This window comes from Microtus ochrogaster, linkage group LG5 (genome assembly GCF_000317375.1).
Source record: "Microtus ochrogaster isolate Prairie Vole_2 linkage group LG5, MicOch1.0, whole genome shotgun sequence".
Taxonomy (NCBI): Eukaryota; Metazoa; Chordata; class Mammalia; order Rodentia; family Cricetidae; genus Microtus; species Microtus ochrogaster.
The window spans coordinates 48,337,477-48,356,059 of NC_022031.1; the positions used below are offsets into that span (position 1 = coordinate 48,337,477).

General features: G+C 44.9%; 1 protein-coding gene across 4 annotated transcripts in view; it reads left to right on the forward strand.

Annotated features, from left to right (window-relative positions):
* The first annotated feature begins 4,612 nt into the window (after window positions 1-4,612).
* Window positions 4,613-18,583, forward strand: part of Znf462 (zinc finger protein 462) — a 136,858-nt gene continuing 122,887 nt past the window's right edge. For 2 of the 4 annotated variants that reach the window (XM_026786576.1, XM_005362195.3), the window contains exon 1: window positions 7,744-7,990. The gene's annotated coding sequence lies outside the window, so the exon portion shown is untranslated. Of the gene's footprint in view, window positions 4,925-7,743; window positions 7,991-8,293; window positions 8,729-18,583 lie in introns of those variants that run through there. The other 2 variants (XM_026786575.1, XM_026786574.1) reach the window with 2 other exon arrangements.

An 18,583-nucleotide genomic window follows, 5' to 3' on the forward strand; every position in this document is an offset into this window, starting at 1 on the left:
ATGCTCTTAACCACTGAGCCATCTCTCCAGCCCAAAGTTCTACATTTTCTAAACTTTTTTTTTAATGTGAAGTGAATTTATGAACACAATAGTTTGTTTCCTTTCAAGGTAATCTTTGGGGTATGTTAAAACGAAAAAAAAGAACAAGATCACAATATGTACACAGTTGTTGCCGAGACTGCTCATTTGTTCCCAGCTGTCCAGACCCGAAATAATCATACAGAAACTATATTATTTTAATACCGTTTGGCTAATAACTTAAACGTCTTTCTATTTAGTTCTTATATCTTAAATTAACCCTTTTCTATTAATCTGTGTATCGCCATGTGACTGTGGCTTACCGGGCAAAGTTCCTGTGTCTGTCTCTTCCAGGGGTTACATGGCTTCTCTCTGACTCCGCCTACTCTCTTGCTACATCTACCTGCTTGGAATTTCTGCCTTGCCCCATTCTGTACTACAATAGACCCCAAACAGCTTCTTTGTTAACCAATGGTATTCACAGCACAGAAAGTAAAATCCCACATCACACAGGTTTTTCTAACTAACAACAGGCTATTTTTCTCTTTAATTATAAAATTCTTATAAACAATTTGAAGTTTATAATAATGGGGAAGCATTATTTACCAAACAGCCTTTATTTCTCATTTAGAATACTTTTTATGCTAGGAGGTGGTGATGCACACTTTTAATCCCATACTAGAGGGAGGCAGATCACTGTGAGTTCTAGGCCAGCCTTGTCTGCATAGCTAGTTCCACAACAGTCAAGGCTACACAGAGAAATCCTGTCTCCAAAACTGAAAACTAAAAACAAACAAAAACAAACAAAAAAAGACAAAACAAAACGAAAACCCTTTATTTATTCATCGATGATGTCTTACATGTATGCAATGCATCTAGAACTCACTCTGTAAACCAGGCTGGCTTCAACCTCACAGAGATCTGTCTGTCTCTGCCTCCAGAGTGCTGGGCTTAAAGGCATGTGCCACCACTACCTGGCCCCCTTTGTCATTTCTTACATAATTATTTTCTGGCAGTTTGCTCAGGGTAAAATCTAAGAGGAGGAACTAGAGAAACAAAGGTGTGAGCATTTTGAGGCTTTAAGGGTATACTGTTAACTCACGAATTGGCTAGGTGTGGTGGTCCCCATCCGTAAGCACAGCACACTTGAAAGGAGAGACAGGGGAATCACTACTAACTAGGCCAGCTTAGTTGCAGGTTTGATGCTAGCTTGGGCTTTATAGTGAGACCTTGTCAAAAACAAAACAAACAAACAAAAAAACCACGTGGTATTTTAAAATTCTTACCAAAAATATAATTTGCTTGTACAATAGGTACTATCAGATCCCATAAACTTTTTTCTTAAGCTATTTTTGAATTTATGAAATGACCCAAAAATCTTAAAATATTTTCAACATATGAATATATGTAACTATTTCAGGCTGCAATGAAAGTGGTGTACACATGCAGTAGATGAGACCTGGAATCTCATAGGTATTGTTGCTTATAATGAATACCCTTTACTTTGTACTTTAACATTGATCCATAGCCCCTAGTACATGAATTTTAATGTTTGAAATATTGATTATTTTTTTATAATTATTTAACTTTATTATATGTGCATTGGTGTGAAGGTATCAGATCTCCCAGAACTGGAGTTACAGACAGTGGGAGCTGTCATGTGGGTGCTGGGACTTGAACCTGGGTCCTGTGGAAGAGCAGCCCACGTTCCTAACCCCTGAGCCGTTTCTCCAGCCCCTTAAATTATTTTTTAAGTAGCATGATAATATGTCAAAAAAATTTAAAAATCTCGGAGGTAGTATGAGAATCATGTTAAACCACGGCTGCAGAGATTCTAAGTCTGGGTGTCCCTGACCAGTTAATTCTATGTTCTAACCAAGTTACTTCCCCTCTCTAGACTTCAGTTTGAGTCCAAATGGTAGAACTGTAAAAATGCTGGTCTTTCTGTGAGAACATGAGCCTCTACAAACGGGCATTTTCTTCAGTTGATTCTTTTCTTCAGAATTTTGGTTAACCTACGAGTAACTGATATTAAAGTCCCCTCTTTTCTCCTTTTTATTTTTGATTGCAATGTTGGAGATTAAACCCCGTACCTCGTACACGCTAGGCACTGGCTCCCTGACAGAGCTGCACCTCCCCACTGCTTTCTTTTCAGAAAGATCTAAGTAAGAATTTCATGTTGTTGATTCTACAGTCTTTAAAACGAACTCCAAGAAAATTATTTTAACAAAAATATGATTCCCAAATGACTTTGCTGCAGGAGTAGAAAATTTTAAACCAAGCAGATCCTCCTTATTGGCCAAATTCCTATCCCGCTTTTGTGTATGTTAAAAAGAAAAAAAGATTAAGATTCCTATGACCAAGAAATGTATTTCTGCAGTCAGTTCAGGAAGTACATCATGTATCAACATTTTGACTCATCTTCTCTCATTTATCTTTGTAGCCTAGTGTTCAGTTTCCATTATGATGCATCGCAGACACTAAACAAATATTCAATGGCTGAATGATAGTGCAGGTGTTTCATATTATAGTAACAAGTTTGATGGAAATGTAAATTTAACTTCTACCGATGTGAGAAAGACTTCCTTATACGTTTGAGAATATTACTATTGAAACATCTTCTTGGGTATCTAACGGTATATATACAAAGATTCATGGAGAGTAAGTTTAATATAAGTTATTACAATTCCTCTTCCACTGAGATCTGTTCAAACTAAGGGATCACATATGTTTGTCTTCTTTAAGTCTCTAGATATGGACGTCAGTTAACCAGGTACATGTTTTGAATCTGGGTTATGAAAATATACCCTTTTCTATTATAACAAAAGGTGTGCTAGCTACTTCATTGTCTCAATATTTAGAAGATTTGTAGTTATTCATTTTGCTTTCAGAACACCGTTTGGAAGATTCAGTGTGTCTTCAAAACAACAAGAGTAAAGATCTTAGGTATTAAAAATAGTTTGTTGGGAATCATCAACTCAGCTCATAGAATTTTGACATAGATGGAAGGGCCAGCGTGTTAAGGACTGAGCAACAAATAGTTACTGTTTGAGGATGGAGTAATTATGATGTTTGAAAAGCCATGGTCTTTATTCATATGCTCTCCGTTTTGCTAAAATCATCTTGAACAATTTTCAATTATTCAAGGAATGTAAAGAGTGAAGATAGCAACTGGAATTTTTTTCTCTTTTCACTTTAGCATTCTGAAAAACAAGAATGATATATATATATGTACATATATTTATATACACATACAATAAAATGTCAATATTCAAGTGATGAGATTAGACAGTTATTTCTACAAACAATTATTTCTGTTGAAATTCTTTCTTTTTTTCTTTCTTTCTTTTTTTTTTTTTTTTTTTTTTTTTTTTAGAGACAGGGTTTCTCTGTAGCTTTGGAGTCTATCCTGGAACTAGCTCTTGTGGACCAGGCTGGCCTTTAACTTTTTAATGTAACCTGTGGCCCAGTTGAGTTTTTTCTTTCAGACTCTCCTGTAGGATTAATAGGAACTCCCCTTCCCTCAATCAATATTTTTCTTCAAGAGAATTCGGTGTTTTCCTTTTTCAAGGCTTTAGTAGGCAAAATGGTCTATAGACTATCCCCACCCTCCTAGTGTCAGGCAAGTACATATGTGAATCCTAGTTGCATGGGTCACTCTGGCTACAGGAGTTCCGCTTCTTGAACTAAAATTGCAAGATTTATTATTCTAATAATGTTCATAAAGTCACTCTTTTGATGAGCCATAATTTCTCTTTATGAAGAGTCTGTGTGCCAGTCACTCATGATGGAGGAGAAGATAAGTCCAGACTTTTTGACATATTCTTATTCTCTAGGCCATTAATAAAATCTTGAAATCCCATCTGACTCCAGGGGATAATGGCATAAGGTACAGCATCAAATAATAAATTTCAGGAACTCGATGTGTATGTCAGAGACTTCCTACCCATTGTTGCTTGTGTGTAAAATCGAAGCTTTCCCTTGGAAGGAAGGAAGGAAGGAAGGAAGGAAGGAAGGAAGGAAGGAAGGAAGGAAGGAAGGAAGGAAGAAAAGAGAAGAAAGAAAAGGAAGTTGTCAAGCATCAACCTCCTGATGGAGAAGATAATCCAGGCTTGCATTATCTTTGGGCAAATTTGTAGGGAATGAAATAGCAGGAGGTGTGAACTTTCTCCTGCTTATCTAAATTATCTGCTAATGGCAAAACATCATTGCAGTTACTTTAGGACCCAGTGTATTCACCAAAACTTCCAGGCACAGCTTCCCTTCACTGTCCCACCTTCAATACCCAACTGTTTTTCTGTCATTTGAGAAAGTCTCCCCCGCAAAGGGAAACACAACAACAACACGAAAACCTCCCCACTCTCCTTAGGTTTAATGTGTTTCATTTATTTTAGTTGGGGAATTAGGGAACTTGGGACTTCTAAAAGTAGAAAAAAAAAAAACCCGAAAGGACTGTGGCATCATGAACAGAAATTTTAGTCTTCCACTTTCAACACAGCAGGGCTATGCCGGAGTTTTGCAATTGTTTGCTTGCTTCAGAGCTTTGAAAAGTCAGCTTGCTTCTGTACCAAAAGACTCAGTTTGTCCTCCAGAGATCATCCCTCGGTGACCTATTTGGGATGGAAACTTAGCCATGATATTCACTCCCCAAAAGCACCCACCCCAGAAGCGCGAAGAGCCATCACCTCCCCATCAGCGCCAGGATCTCCTGGCAGTCTTTGTCCCTTCTAGACGTGGAAGCTTGGCGAGGAGGTTTGGTTTCCAAGGATTGGAGCGTTTGAAGGGCGGGGCCATCTCCAAGTCCATCTCCCCCCCCCCTTTTTTGTCCTCTTCTCCTGGGACGGGAGGGCGGAGCAAGGTCCCCCCGCGGCCGCGTCGGGAGCTCTCTCAATGTCGGTCGCTCGAGGTGAGTGTTGGCCAGGGTGGCAGCCCGTGGCGTCGCGCCGCAGGTTCATTTCTGGAGTTCACCGCAGCCGCTCCGCCAGCGGCTTCCCCGGCCTTTGCCAAGTGGGTTTATGAGGTCGAAGGCGTGTTGGGGCGCGCTGGCGCTGGCGCAAGGCTCCTCCCCAGGGCTCATTCCCCCGACCGCGAAAGCCCTGGAAACCCCAGGTTTCCTCTGACCTCCGCTCCTTCCTCCCTCCCAGCTGCTGCGTCCCCGCGCCTGGGGGGGGGGGGCGACGGTTCCCATCCCCGCACTTCCGAACCACGCCAGCCCACAAGGTACCTTCACGTCGAAGATATTTATCGCAGCCTCGGAATGCCAGCAGTTGATAGGAGCTTTCAATCTGAAATACGATTGCGATTATTATCGTTATTATTATTATTGTTTTGCTCGGTGCAGAGCTTTTGACAGAAAAAAAAGTCAGCCTTTTATTAAAGACAAAGAGGTAAATTATCAGTCAGGACGGCGCAGACCTGGCGCGCTTCCTCTTGTGGCCACGAGGAATTGATGGGGAGCGGCGGTCAGCACTCAGACACCCTTGGGGTCCCGGTAGGGAGGAGCTCCGGACAGATTGATTTGCTCAGGTCCCTTTGGCACCTGGAAGGAAGGGAGTCTTCTCCCTTTGCACAAAGCCAGGAGGGTTTTACTGCGGAGCAGCCTCAGAGATCTTCCTACCCTTTCTTCCTCTGTTTTCTTTGACTCCCGGCTCCCTTTCGCCAGAGTCCTTTCTCCTCGCTTTCCTCTCCCTGACCCACCCCCCCCTTCTCTTCCTCCCCCTCCTTTCTTCGCCCCCGCACGCGTAGTGTCATTTATTTATTTATTTATCACCCCCAGCCATCAACACCCTTTTAGGGCTCCCGAGCTTTTCAATGTGAGTGGGAGGAGAAAAGGGCAGGAAGTGTTGACTGGAAGGGGGTTAGAGCGTGCGTCTGGGTGAGACATTCTGCCCTGGAATACACAATCGGGAAAAATCTTGGGAAATGAGGATTTTAGATGTGCTTAGAAAACGCCGCTATCCGATGGGAACCAACTCCGTTTGCGCGTCTCCTTTGCTTTTATTGTATGGGTTTACCGGTCTAGCTGCCCCGACTGTGGGGGGGGGGGGGAGTGAGTATTAAAGAGGACAGTCTCGCCCAGGATCCTCTACACCGCGCCTTCACCGGATGCGCGCTCCTCAATGCGAAGGAATCCAGCAACAACCCCTAATTCAGGGACGGACAAAAGAAACTTTAATTAAGGCCTCTGCCCCGCGCGCCGCTTTTCTCTCCTGGGGCTGTGGATGTCCAGCTAGAGGATCTGAGAAATAGAAATGGCACCACCAGCCCATGCCCTTGAACTTCAATTGCTCCTGACTTGCTGCATTGATTTTTTTTTTCTTTTTTGTACTGTACCCCTTCCCTCCCCATCACCCGTCTTAAATCAAATTAAAGCCTTAGGAAATCTTTGACCTGGTGAGAGAGGGGGTGGAAATCCTCTTCTTTGAGAAAGAGATAGTTCAGAACGATGGGGGGGGGGGTATTACACTAAATAAAATTCAAGGTGTGATGCAGGAGCTCGGCTCTCTTGTCTTCAACACCATGACACCTTATCATTAGGAGCGATGATTGTTACTTTCCAAGCCTTTAAGATGATCAGCCGGAAAGTGCAAACAACGCGGGGTGCGAGGGTGGAAAGTTATTTAAGTACGCCACCCCCCCCCCTTCCTGGTGCGCCGTCAAAACATTTCACAAGTTCGGAAAAGAAAGTGGTGGCTTCTAGATCAGAATGATGGGTTTCTTCTCTTCCTTTCCATATCAGAAGAGACATAAAACGCACAATGAGCCTTTATTTAGAGAGTGAAGACTTAAAAAAAAAAATACGTGCCAGTAATGGACAACTTGAGCCCTTCACTGGAGATACACTGCAAGCTGGAGAGGAATTAAAAAGCCCCACGTGGCTGATGTGGGTTTAGACTTGCAACCTTCAGTTCTTCATCTCTGTTCCTTGCAAAGATTGGCCTCTAGATGGATACATTTGAGAGACCCTCTGGAACCGGGGCTGGGTGCCTGGGGCAGGGCTGATGGTGCGAGCCGAACAGGGTCCTCAGTGGGGGCTTGCTCCTCTGGCCAGGGAGGTAGGGCGCCTCTGGGACGCGAGCGCGCACGCCTGGGGCCGGCGGTCGCGCTCCTCGCGCCGCCTTTTCCGCAGGTCTTTATTCATCTCATCTCTCTTCCCCTTCTCCTCCTCCTTTGCCTCCTTCTCCTCCTCCTCTTCCTCCTCCTCCTCCACCACCATCTCCTCCTCCTCCACCGCCACCTCCTCCTCTTGCATCTCACTGGCCTGGCCTGGCTCTGTGTTGTTCAGAGTGACAAAGACAATGTCCCAGCCTTAACTTTGCAACCACCTTGCCTCCTTCTGGGGTTCAGCGCGGGAGGGGGGGGGCAGGCAGCAGCCGCAGCTTTAGCATCTCCTCCAGCTTCTCCTGCGCTTCTCCAGCTCTTGGATAATTCTTCCTATTTTCCCCCAGCCCTTTTCTCATTTCTTTCTTTCTTTTCCTTCCTCTCTCCTGCACGTTGTTGTTATTAGAAAGGCTTCGCGCACCCCCTGGTGCTCCGGCGTTTTGTGTGGCAGGAGAAGATTGTCTTCTCTCTTTCTGTCTTGCTTTCTCTCTCCCTCTGGTTGCTCATTATTCAGAGAGAGACACAGAGGGAGGGAGAGAGAGAGCGCGCGCGAGGGAGAGGGAGGAGAGGAGAGAGAAAGAGAGAGAGAGAGAGAGAGAGAGAGAGAGAGAGAGAGAGAGAGAGAGAGGAGGGAGGGAGAGGGGAGAGAGACGGATATCTCAGGTCATCTGCAGCTGCAGCGAGTCTGAGGAGCCGAGGAAGGCAGGGAAGATGGCGATCCTCCATTGCTGAGACCCGGCAGAAGCACATGAGACTCCCAAACAACTTCCACAACAATAACCCGAGCAGGAAGAGGAGAAAGAGAAAGAGGATAAGGAGGCGGTGGGGCTGGAGAACCCGAAGCACCTCCCGGCGCCGGGACGCTTCTTCTGTAAGTTACTGCAATTAACCACCACCTCCGGGGTGGTCTGAGTGCTCCGGGGAGGAGAGCGCGGGGCGGTGGAGGCACAAACGCGCTCATTCATTCGGCCAAGGAGGGCTGGCGGCGCGGGGAGGAGAGGAAGTCCCCTGCATGGACTGGCTATGAGGAGAGAGAAGAAGCTAAAGAGAGGAAAGACCGAGGAGGAGGAGGAGGAGAAGAAGAAGGAGGAGGAGGGGGAGGAGGAGGGAGAGCAGCAGGGGGAGGAGGAAGAGGAGGAGAAGAAGCTAGGGAGGAAGAGGAGGAGGAAGAGAAGGTGGTGGTAGCTGTGGAGGTGGCTGTGCTTTTCCTGCTGGCTGCTCCTTCTGCCTTCTGCTGGGGGGGGGGCGAGTCCTGTGGCTTAATTAATTTCGTGTAGTTCTGTGAAGAGAAGAGAGGAGAGAGAGAGAGAGGAAAAAAATGAGATGAGTGAGAGGCGAGAGCTGGAGGCTTAGGACGGATGCTCCGAGTGTGGGGACAAGAGTAGGGACAGAGAAGGGGGGCGGAGGGCTGAAGGCCAGGAGAGACCTTAGCCCGAGCCAGAGGGAGCGAGCGAGGGGTCAGAGGAGGGAGCGCTCGGAGCGAGCGGCCCCGACCTGAGCGGGTTGACCTCTTTCTTTCTCTGTCCCTCTGCTTCCTTTCCCCTCCTCTGTCTGACTGTCCCCCGCCCGATGGCAAAGCCGTGCGGATTGGCACCCCCCTCTTCCTCAGGTATTTGGCTCTCCTCTCTCTCTCTCTCTCTCCTCTCTCCTCTCTCTCCGAAGTTGGGATGCGGGGTCGGGATGTGTCGAGGGGGTGGCTGCCGCCGCTGCTGCTGGGGAGGAGAGAGGCGACGAGCGGGGGGCTGCGGGCCGGGTGGGGGCGCAGGTTGAGGGACAGCTGAGGAGCTGTCTCCAAGCTGAAGGTTCAGAAGCGTCTGGTTGGAGGAGGACAACGGTTTCTGGAGAGGAGAAGCCATTACACACGCTTGGCTCTCCTCTGAGGCTAGGAGAAAGGAAAGCAGGGGCCTGGAGGGGGGGCGTCTCACTCCTGGTGCGGTTCCCAGGGGTCTGCCCTCCCTCCAGGCACGGGGGGGGGAGCCGCAGCCGCCCCCCATTGGAGCAGCCCCTCTCTTTCCCTTTCTTTATCTCCCTGTCCTCCATTTGCAAGCTGTCTGCTTTGGTTCCAGTCCAGACTCCAAAACACAAAGCTCCTTCTCACGTTCATTCTCCAGGCTGTTCACCATTCCTGAAGGAACCCTGGTTTTCTTTTCATTGTGGCTCCTAACCTACAGAGAGGGAAGGGAGGAGGTTGCCTGGAGTTCCTTTTATATTCCTCCCTAACCTTAAAAGAGAGAGAGAGAGAAAGAAAAGAAAAAAAGTTTCATTTTTAAGCACGCGACTGGGATGGGAAGAGACCAACCAGTTGGGGCTTTCTCCAGGGCTCCCGGGGGTTGTGACTGAGTGTGTCTGTGTTGGCTGTTTGGCTTGGTTTGGTTTTGTTTCTGGAGGTTGCTTGCAGGTTTGGGGAGGAAATGACTAGTTGGGTTGAGAGCTGGGAACTGAGTCAGGTAAAGCCTTAAGCCTTGTCATGCTGTAACTCCACCAGAAAATGGAGGAGAGCGGGCTTCCAGGAGACAAAGCTGGGGTTAGAAGTGTTTATAAAATTATGGATGTCTCCATTTTGAAGCTCTGATGGTGAGGGCTGGAAGAAGAGGCATGCCTGCCTACTCCTTCTCCCTCTCCTTGTGGTGGTTCCTCGCTATCTATTCATTAAGCAAGGAAATGAGGGCTTTTAAGGGTTCCTCTGATTTTTCTCCTACCCAAGGAGCTTTCACAAGTTACTGAGATGTTTGTTTCCATTTTAAAGTAAACTTTTGGAATTTTTTTCTCCTTTGGAGTGGACCTGAAGGGTTTTTGATCTCCCTTAGGAAAGGCAAAGCAAAACCTAAAACATTTCCACTGAGATCTTCTCCCAACTTCCAGCAGCTCCAAGTCCCCTGAATGTCTCCAGGAAATGTTATTCCCTCAGTATGAGGGTGGTTGATGGTCCTGAGAATTTCTTTCTCGCTTTTCTTTTCCTTTTCTCTTTGGAGTTCTGGGGCTTGGTTATCTTCATTCTGATGCATTGCAAGACTTTATTGTCTGGCTTGGGGTGTTTTTTTTTGCCTGAGAGAATAGACTATGTTCCTTCCAGATCTCAGAGGAACCCTTTCAGACTGTCAGTTTCTTCGGGTTCTACCTGTCTCTTCAGGCTGCTCCATTTGTGTGTCAGGCCTTCCTAGTTCCTTTGTTTCCCCCCTTCCCTTTCCTTCTGCTGTTTCCCTCTCTGTGTTCTCCAGGATTGCAAGTCTTCAGAAATATCACTCTGTCTTCTTAACAATGTCACTATGGAAACAAATGATATCAGTTGAGAAAACCTTATGTCCAGGTATCTTAACCTTTTTAATTGGAGGAATTTATTAATCTTGTAGGGAGACATTTTGTGAGGATGGACTGAAAACAGGAGCCAGTCCTACCTCAGCACACACACACACACACACACACACACACACACACACACACACAAAATGATGTGGAGCTTTTCACTGATTAGTTCTAGAGATCGTATGTAATTGACCCAACTAAAGAACTGAATCCTGAAAAGCTTCAGGGATTTATAAAAGCCAACCATGAAGATGTTGCTTTTCCATTAGGTAAGGTAGCCATCTTGAGGATGAAGGAAGATGTTGGAAGGTTTTTAGATGGACTGTTGAGATAGGTGAGGAAGGCTTCGCAGTGCGATGCAAACTTGGAGGAGATTCAGAACCAATTAACAGATTCTAAGGGGGCTAATTGGACCTTGCTTTCAACTAAGGAGAAATGCAGAAAGGTAGCAGCTTCAACAGCAATAAGGAAGACATTGGTGAGACACTCACACCGGTCTTTTCCTTGCCTTCTCATTATGTGTCAGATTTTTGTACGCAAAGTTCCTTCTGTCTCCATTTTTTGTGTGCATATTGAAGTGGTTTTCGATTCCAGATGTGATTATGTTCTGTTGAGTGGCTGGTAGCAATGTCATTCAGTAAATGCACACTGCTGTATATGACAACATCACATTTTTCAAACCAAACTGTTGTGTCATTAATTGAGGGTTATTGTTCTTCTGCGGGGTGTGAAAGGAGACAGGGCAATACATGGCTCTTTAGCTGATAATTGTCCATGGTCAATGAAGTAAAACCCTGTTTGTACAGATGAAGATGTATGGTTTTCAGTGGATGTGGGTGCTCTCATTTAAAAATAGGATGTTCAGATCTTTGCCCCTTTAATAAAGACCTAGAATTCTGCAGCAGCGTTTAGAAAAACAATTCTTGCCTGGAATCAGACCTTTTATTTTTTTTCCCCCCATTTTAGAATGCTATCTTTTGACTGAATCACTTTGGTCTTTAAGTTGTCGTGTTATATTTAAGTTTGGTAATACACATAGAGATGCTTCATGTTCAGCTTGGAAGTTTAAATGCAGTAGATAGCTGTCTGGGCAAGTAATTATCAGATAATTTTGCATCTAATTAACTGTGTGTTTATGTAAACATAAATATGTTGATCTTGAAACAAACTTTCGTGCTATCTTTTTATGGTTGTTAATAGTGGGGTGAGTGGTGACTTTGTTTTAGTGGGTTGGCTGGGGGAGTTGGGGAGATGAAAAGCTGCCAGTCACTAGAACAGCTTGACTCACTGTGCTTTCCCCTTGGAAATCAAATGATTTGCTGTCTTCTCAGGTAGGGTTAGATTCGAAGGCATCTGGAAGTGGGGACAATGTAGTACCTGAAAGATGTGTTGGAGTATGAAAACGTATTCTAACTTAATAATCTAAAAGACACTTCCATGGGCTTTGTACTTAATCAATATGAAAGGTCCAATGGCACTTTGAAAGGCATTAAACCTATACACTTGAATTGAGACAAATACTTTGAACTGAGCACCGTGAAAGGAATAAAAAATAAAATAAAATCAGTTTGAACATTCTTTTTTGCTGTCAAAGATTAGAGATCTTTTTTTATTTGAGATATCAAGTCCATGATTATTCCTGTTATATAAGAGATAGTTGTTGATTCTTCTTATTCACTAATGTTGCTCTCACTGGTTTCATACACAATACCCATTGGCCTGAAGACCCTCCTTACCTCATCCCCATCCCTACCCCATCTTGGAGACAACTTCTAGGTCCATTTTTCCTAATGTGTCGTCTGGAAGACAGTAGAAGGTGGGAATTCCAACTTTCCTAATGGGTTTTAGAGTACTTGTGGTCAGTTTCTTGAAAGAAGGAAGGATATAACATTGCCATCAGAATGAGTCTTGTTTTAAGTGATGGAGTTTAATAGGGCCTACTCTTCCTTTAATTATTCCTCATCTTGAGAGCTTTAGTTAAGGTACCTTTATCTTCTTTCTGGTATGTGTGTCTTTCAGATTTATAGTTCATCCAGTTCCTTAATAGAGAATTGATGGGTCTAGGTTAAGTATTTTAAGTTGCCAGCCGAGGTGCTGGAGCACCGGAGTGCTATTTTGTCATGCCACAGGCAGAGATGAAGAAGCACAGAAGCAACGAATCCCAACCGCAGATTGTGCATGACCGTGACTGCATGTCTGAAACTATGGAAACTCCAGAAATTCCAACGAAGGTGGGGCTGTAGCTCAGTGACTGAGTGAGGTCCTAAGCTCAGTCCCCAGAACTTTTGTGGCTAGGGGAGAAACAGAAAGAGGGGAGGGAATAGGTTCCTGGTGTATGGACACAATTCAGTAAGAAAGACCTTTGTCAGGTAATATGTGCGCGCATTTGGGAGAGCAGTCTGTGGGAGTCCTGAGCTTCTGAAGTTGATGGCTTTGAGGGAAACATTATCTGGGTGTTGGTGACCTATTAATTGATTATGAGAAAACAGAGAAGAGACTAGATAATGCTAAAAGAAAATTCCTCTCCTTGTGTGATATGCCAAGACATCTGGCAGATGTTATGTGGGGCCCTAAGGAATGGACAGTTTAATTTTAGCCCTAGCAAGGAAATGGGAAGTTCTAAGCTCTTTTAATAGCACAAGTCTTAGTTTGGGGAAGGTTGCTTAAAATAATAAGAAAGGAAAAGAGGCATTTTGTGGAATAGGGAGCATAAACTGAGGGTTTGAGGGTGATAGACAAAACCAAGCAGAAACTAGCATCCAAAACACTAAAAACTGACAAATGTTTATATTATAAGTGAAGAATACTAAGGAGTTAATATTCACTAGACACAACTTCCAGTTTAAAGCTAGGTATTTTTTTTATATACCTTAAAGAGATAATATATTTCAAATATCCTTCAGCGCCTTCGTTTTACCCAAGAGGAAACTGGCACACAGGCATGAAGTGACTTGTTGCATAGGGTCAGAAAGTTCAGCTGTAACAAAGCCAGACCTAGAACACAGGTCGGGTTGGATAGCTGCAGCCTGATGCCCTTTCCACTACCTCACCATTGTCTGAGAGCCATAGTCATTCAACAGCTGTCCTCTGCAGGGCTGGAACTCTCCAAGAAGCTCAGCAGTCCTGCCCTGGTAGGACAGGTCCCTGGATTTTGTTGTTGCTGTTTGCAGTTGGATTTAACACGTGGGGACTCAGGGCTAAGGTTCTATAGTTCTTTCATGGATGAGGAGACCGATTTTGTTAGTGAACCTTCAGCTACTGGGTGGTAGCTGTTATTTTTTTTTTTTTTTTTAAGTTTTCTGTTTTCCTCTCTTGTTCTACCATCCAGAGCTTAGAAGTGCTTTTCAAATGCCCTTCTTTGGAAATTTCTCTGGTTCTATTGCAACTTTCAAAAGAGTCCACAATTGGACTCTGAGGATCTGTCTTGCAAAATGGTGCAAATTCAAATTGGCTGCTGTTAGACATGTCGTTTTGTAATATTGATGAATGGTCAAGAGGTGAAATCTAGTCTTAACTGGTGATTTTCTAGTATTCACTACTTATTCAAAAAAAAAAAAGCCAAAGCCAACCAACCAAACAAACAAAAACCATGGGCCTTCTATGTATCTTTTTGAATCCTAATTCTCTCTTGAAGATCAATGGCTTCCCACTTCCCCAGTAAACAGGCAGTCATCATTCAAATGACTTGGGCGAGTACTTTGGAAAGGGTGAGATGGGTTTCCATGTCTGTCTCCTCTTGGACAAGCGCAAGCAATGTTGTAAGAAAGAAGAGTGATGTTTGGAAGTTTCCACACTTTCTGAAGCGTCTTCCAAACAAATGAATAAATTCTTCATCTCCAAGGCAGCCCAGAGAAGGTAGCGCTGGATGCGGGACTTCTGGCAGAAACATAGTTAATGTTGTAAGCAGTTGAACCTCAGTGTGGCACTCCTCCAAATGAGTTGACTGTTGAAAATAAAATGTTCCAGAAGAACAGGGAGAACAGGAAAGAAGTTAAAACAGCATGGTTTGCATGCCAGGGCTGAAGGAAGAAGAAAAAGTGTAGGGTTGGGGGGGGGGGCAATAGAACCAAGGTGATCAAAGAAAGATGAACTATCTCCTGGATTTATAGGACCCAAGAGAACTTTCTAAATCCAGGGACATGGATTTTTTTATGACTCTGGATGGAATCTGCAGCTTACTAGAAAGCTCTTCTGAGTTTTCTATCCCCTGAGCCATACGACTGATAGAGGAGAAGGCCATCAGAAGGGACGTGGGTTTACAGTTCCTGCATGGACATGCTGTCGTCAGGTTGATCTTCTTGCTAAGGACTGTGGTCCTTAGCACTCAGAGCACCCATAAGATTTGTGAAGTCTTCGGATGTCTGGCTCCAGCGCCAATTGATTATTGGAGCCTTTGGGTGGGTAGAGTGACAGGGTAGGAGAGGGTGCTGGTAGCATCAGTCACCTCCCTTCTGTAGAGCAGCTTGCTTCTCATCTTCAAAGCATTCTTTCTTAATTCCTAGCTGGACACATTTTTTTTTTCTTGAGTTCTTCTTGGAGGATTGGAGGGAAGGTTTCTTTTCCTGGCAGCCCATGGGTGTTTTGGTATTGATTTCCATACTTTGGTGTGTTTGCCTGTTCAGATCATTGTTTATTTCTTCTGAGTTCCTAGTAAGATGCTTAATGCTCTACCCATCCATATTTACCCCACCTTCACTCCAAGGGTGGAGCCTGCTCAAGAGGGGGGGAAGAGATTGATAGGTTTTGTTTGTTTGTTAGTTTTTTTACCTGTTTAAAAAATACTTGAAGATAAGGGTTGAGTAATTCGGAAAGTTATTGGCTAGGCAGTTGAGGAGACTTTGAACAGAATCCATTAAAGAAAGCCAGAGAAACAGTTCCCCAGATCCAGTGGCTCCTGACTCAATACGTTTGGATCGCTCAGAAGGGAAGCAAGCATTCGGCCAAAGTGAATACATCAGGGTCTTACCTTGGATTCGTATTGGTTAGAGCATAAAATGAGCTGGAGGCCCAGGCAGGACAACTCTGTCAGAAGTAATTAAGCCCAGGATTTGTGGAGAGGCTTATCTGCCACAGAGCCCAGCTGGGGAAGGCCGAACTCACTCCTTAAGCCCTTGTCTGGCCAGTTGGACCAGAACACAAGCTAAGGCCCTCGGATTTTACCTTCTTCTCTTCCCTATGCAGGTGTAAGAAGGCAAAGCCATTATTTTTCAGTTTTTTTTTTTCTCGTGTCTGTTGAGTGCTTCTCTCTTGAGCTTGGAAATGCCAGGGGCAAGGAATGGGGGGGGGGGAAGCTGGTTACCTGGGAGGGCACGTTCTCCCTGTTAACACTGCAAGCGTGCTTAGCTCACTGTACCTTATTACCCAGAAAACTAATTGTGCAGTGGCCCAATGTGGGGCTACTTGAGAGATGCTTGCAGCACAAAGGTTCCAGTACTCACCTGCGGATTAAGAAATGGGTTTCTAAACCATCTCATTTCTGTTGCTAATGAAAAGCCTTGGAAGGCACCTGTGAATTAGGGCTCCAGCTGCTAGCATGGTAGGGGAAGTCGGGCCTTGAAAGGATACATGGATTAGCCCGTCAGAAAAGCAAACAGTAACATCAGCACAAGTAGAAAATAGACAGGGTTGTGAAGCTAACAGAAAAGTAGGCTAAAGCATAGCTGTAATTCTATGGTGAAAATTTGCCGGGAAAGAGAGAGAGCCTGCTTGGATGGGGAAGGGAGAAAAAGCGGGATAGGGGAATAACTGACGAGTCAGAACAGAAGAGGTCTGTCCACTGGGAAGTAAGGCATTGCTCCGAAGGAAACAATAGAGCAAACAGAAGAAAGGCCTTGTAATTTGCTACCCGTCGCACGTGAAATATGAAGAGCAAGGCGAAGACACTCTTTACTAGTTCCTATTGGGAAAGACTAGAATTGGACGCGGGAGAGGATCCGTGTGACTTCTGGGTTACCATTGCAGCCTTTTTTGATAAAGGACAGATGGAAACTTGAGGGAATTAGTTAAGTAGGCTTGATGCAGATTTTCCTGGAAAATGATGATGCGGAGAAAAGAGTACTGCAGCAAATGGCTGCATTATTGATGGGCAGAAACCGTGATAGTCCTCTCTAAGGCTATCCCTAGCGCTTCTCAGCCTACACTCCGGGTTCTAAAAGGAAGGGAGAACAAAGACCCGCTCACTTCAGAGAGGAAAAGGCTGGACTGTGACCACTGCCTGGTGTCCTGTTTAGGGTTAAACCATTCGACTGAGGCAAAGGTCAGCAGAAGCTGATAGACCAGACTACTGCCAGCATTTTAAAATTTAGAACCAGGTCACTGGGGATCAAGATATTTAGCCATTCTCAACCCTGGCTACATCGCCCTTTGTGTTATGAACAATTAATCAGCAACTGAACAACAGCCGTTCAACTCAAGGGGATTCAACTCTAGGGGTTCTTCAGTTGGGGCAAAATGCGAACCCTGGGCTACAAACTAAAGCTCCCCTAAGGTAGACAGCAGGCAGAGATCTTGTAAAGATTTCAACATGAACACTTGCCCATCAGAATCACTTCTCTCCCCTGTTTCCATCGCGAGTTGTCTCTGAAGACTGTAGTATTTAATAGTAGTAACTCGGAGGGGGAAAATATGAAGGGAGTGTTTTCATTTGAATGTCAGAGTTTAGTCACAAATGCTTCTCCCCTTTCTGCTGTCAGCTGGATGCTGTCTGTCCTACTATCGACTGAAAATAATAAAGAGTAAATATGATTGCTCCATCAAAAAAATTCTGCTAACTTCGATTTAGCGTAGGAGTCCCACATAAAGCTTCAACGTGCTATTTCCTCCTTGGAAAGGCTCAAAGTTGGTCTGAGTACCAGGTAACGTTTATTTGACATTTAGTATGAACCAGGGACTGTCCAAGTGGTGGAAAAGGCAAAGGTTAGGGAGATAATTTGCCCAGGGTCATGAGCTAAGAGGTAGGGGAGCCAGAGTTCACAGGAGAGGTGCCTTTCTCCAGAGCCTTTGCTCTTCGCTGGTAGGACCTGACCTATATGCTAATAGTGTAGGTCCATGACAGTCTGTCTCCTCCAGTAGCCAGGTGGTTCTGCGCTGTAGAAGGCAATCTGCACATAATGGAAAGTTGATCGATTCTAATGTATTGGTTAAGAGGAAAGAGACAGCCCATTCCAATAACTTGAGAAAGCGTTTCACCAAGAGCATCCTCTTTGTCTTCTGAGTTCCAAAGGAGACCTTGTAAGAGTCACGGGGTAGTAAGTATTTTTAAATTATATCGAACTCATTAGAGATTTTTTTTAAAGTTTTTCAAGACATGTTTTCTTTATGGAGCATTGGCCATCCTGGAGCTCCCTTTGTAGAGCTGGCTGGCCTCGAACTCAGAGAGATCCACCTGACTCTGCCTCCCGAGTGCTGGGATTGAAGGTGTGCGCCCCCACTGCCCAACTTGCAGATTGAGCTTTGAAAACGAGCACCTGTCTGAACTGGCAGACGGACATGCTGCCTCTCTCTTGTGGTCCCTTTCGGAAATCTCTGTGCTCTGTATTGGCTTTGGTGGCCAGAGGCTGAAGAGTGTTTTCAGAAGCTACACCAGACAGACATTTAAGAGTCAGTGAGTGAAAAGTGGAGCTGACTTTCCTGAAAGCGGGCACTGTTGCTCCCGGCTCTGCTCAGTGGTCACCATGTGTTCTGCTTAGACCATCGAGACACAGTGCACGCTCTGGTCTCCTTTGCCTCTTTCTTAAACTATCCCTGTACTATAAAGAAGCACTGTTTATAGGTGGCCACAGATGTCCTTCAAAGAGTGACTGTCTGTCCTCACAGAGATAGAGGAGGTCTGTATGCTCTTAAGGTGTATGGGACCGTGGACTATTCTGTGAGACGAGCCATTGGACACAGATGACTGAGTAATCTCGTCAGCCTCCATCTTCACTGTAGCAGTCACTGTTCCTCTGAATTCTGGTGCCTAGACAGATACATAGCTAAAACTTCTGTAGAAGGGTAAACGTATACCCCGTCTCCAAAGTGCACAAGAAAAGATAGGGTTTTTTTTCATGTCATTAGGATAATTGCCTGTCACACTTACCCAAACCATTATTTCCTTCCTTCCTTCCTTCCTTCCTTCCTTCCTTCCTTCCTTCCTTCCTTCCTTCCTTCCTTCCTTCCTTCC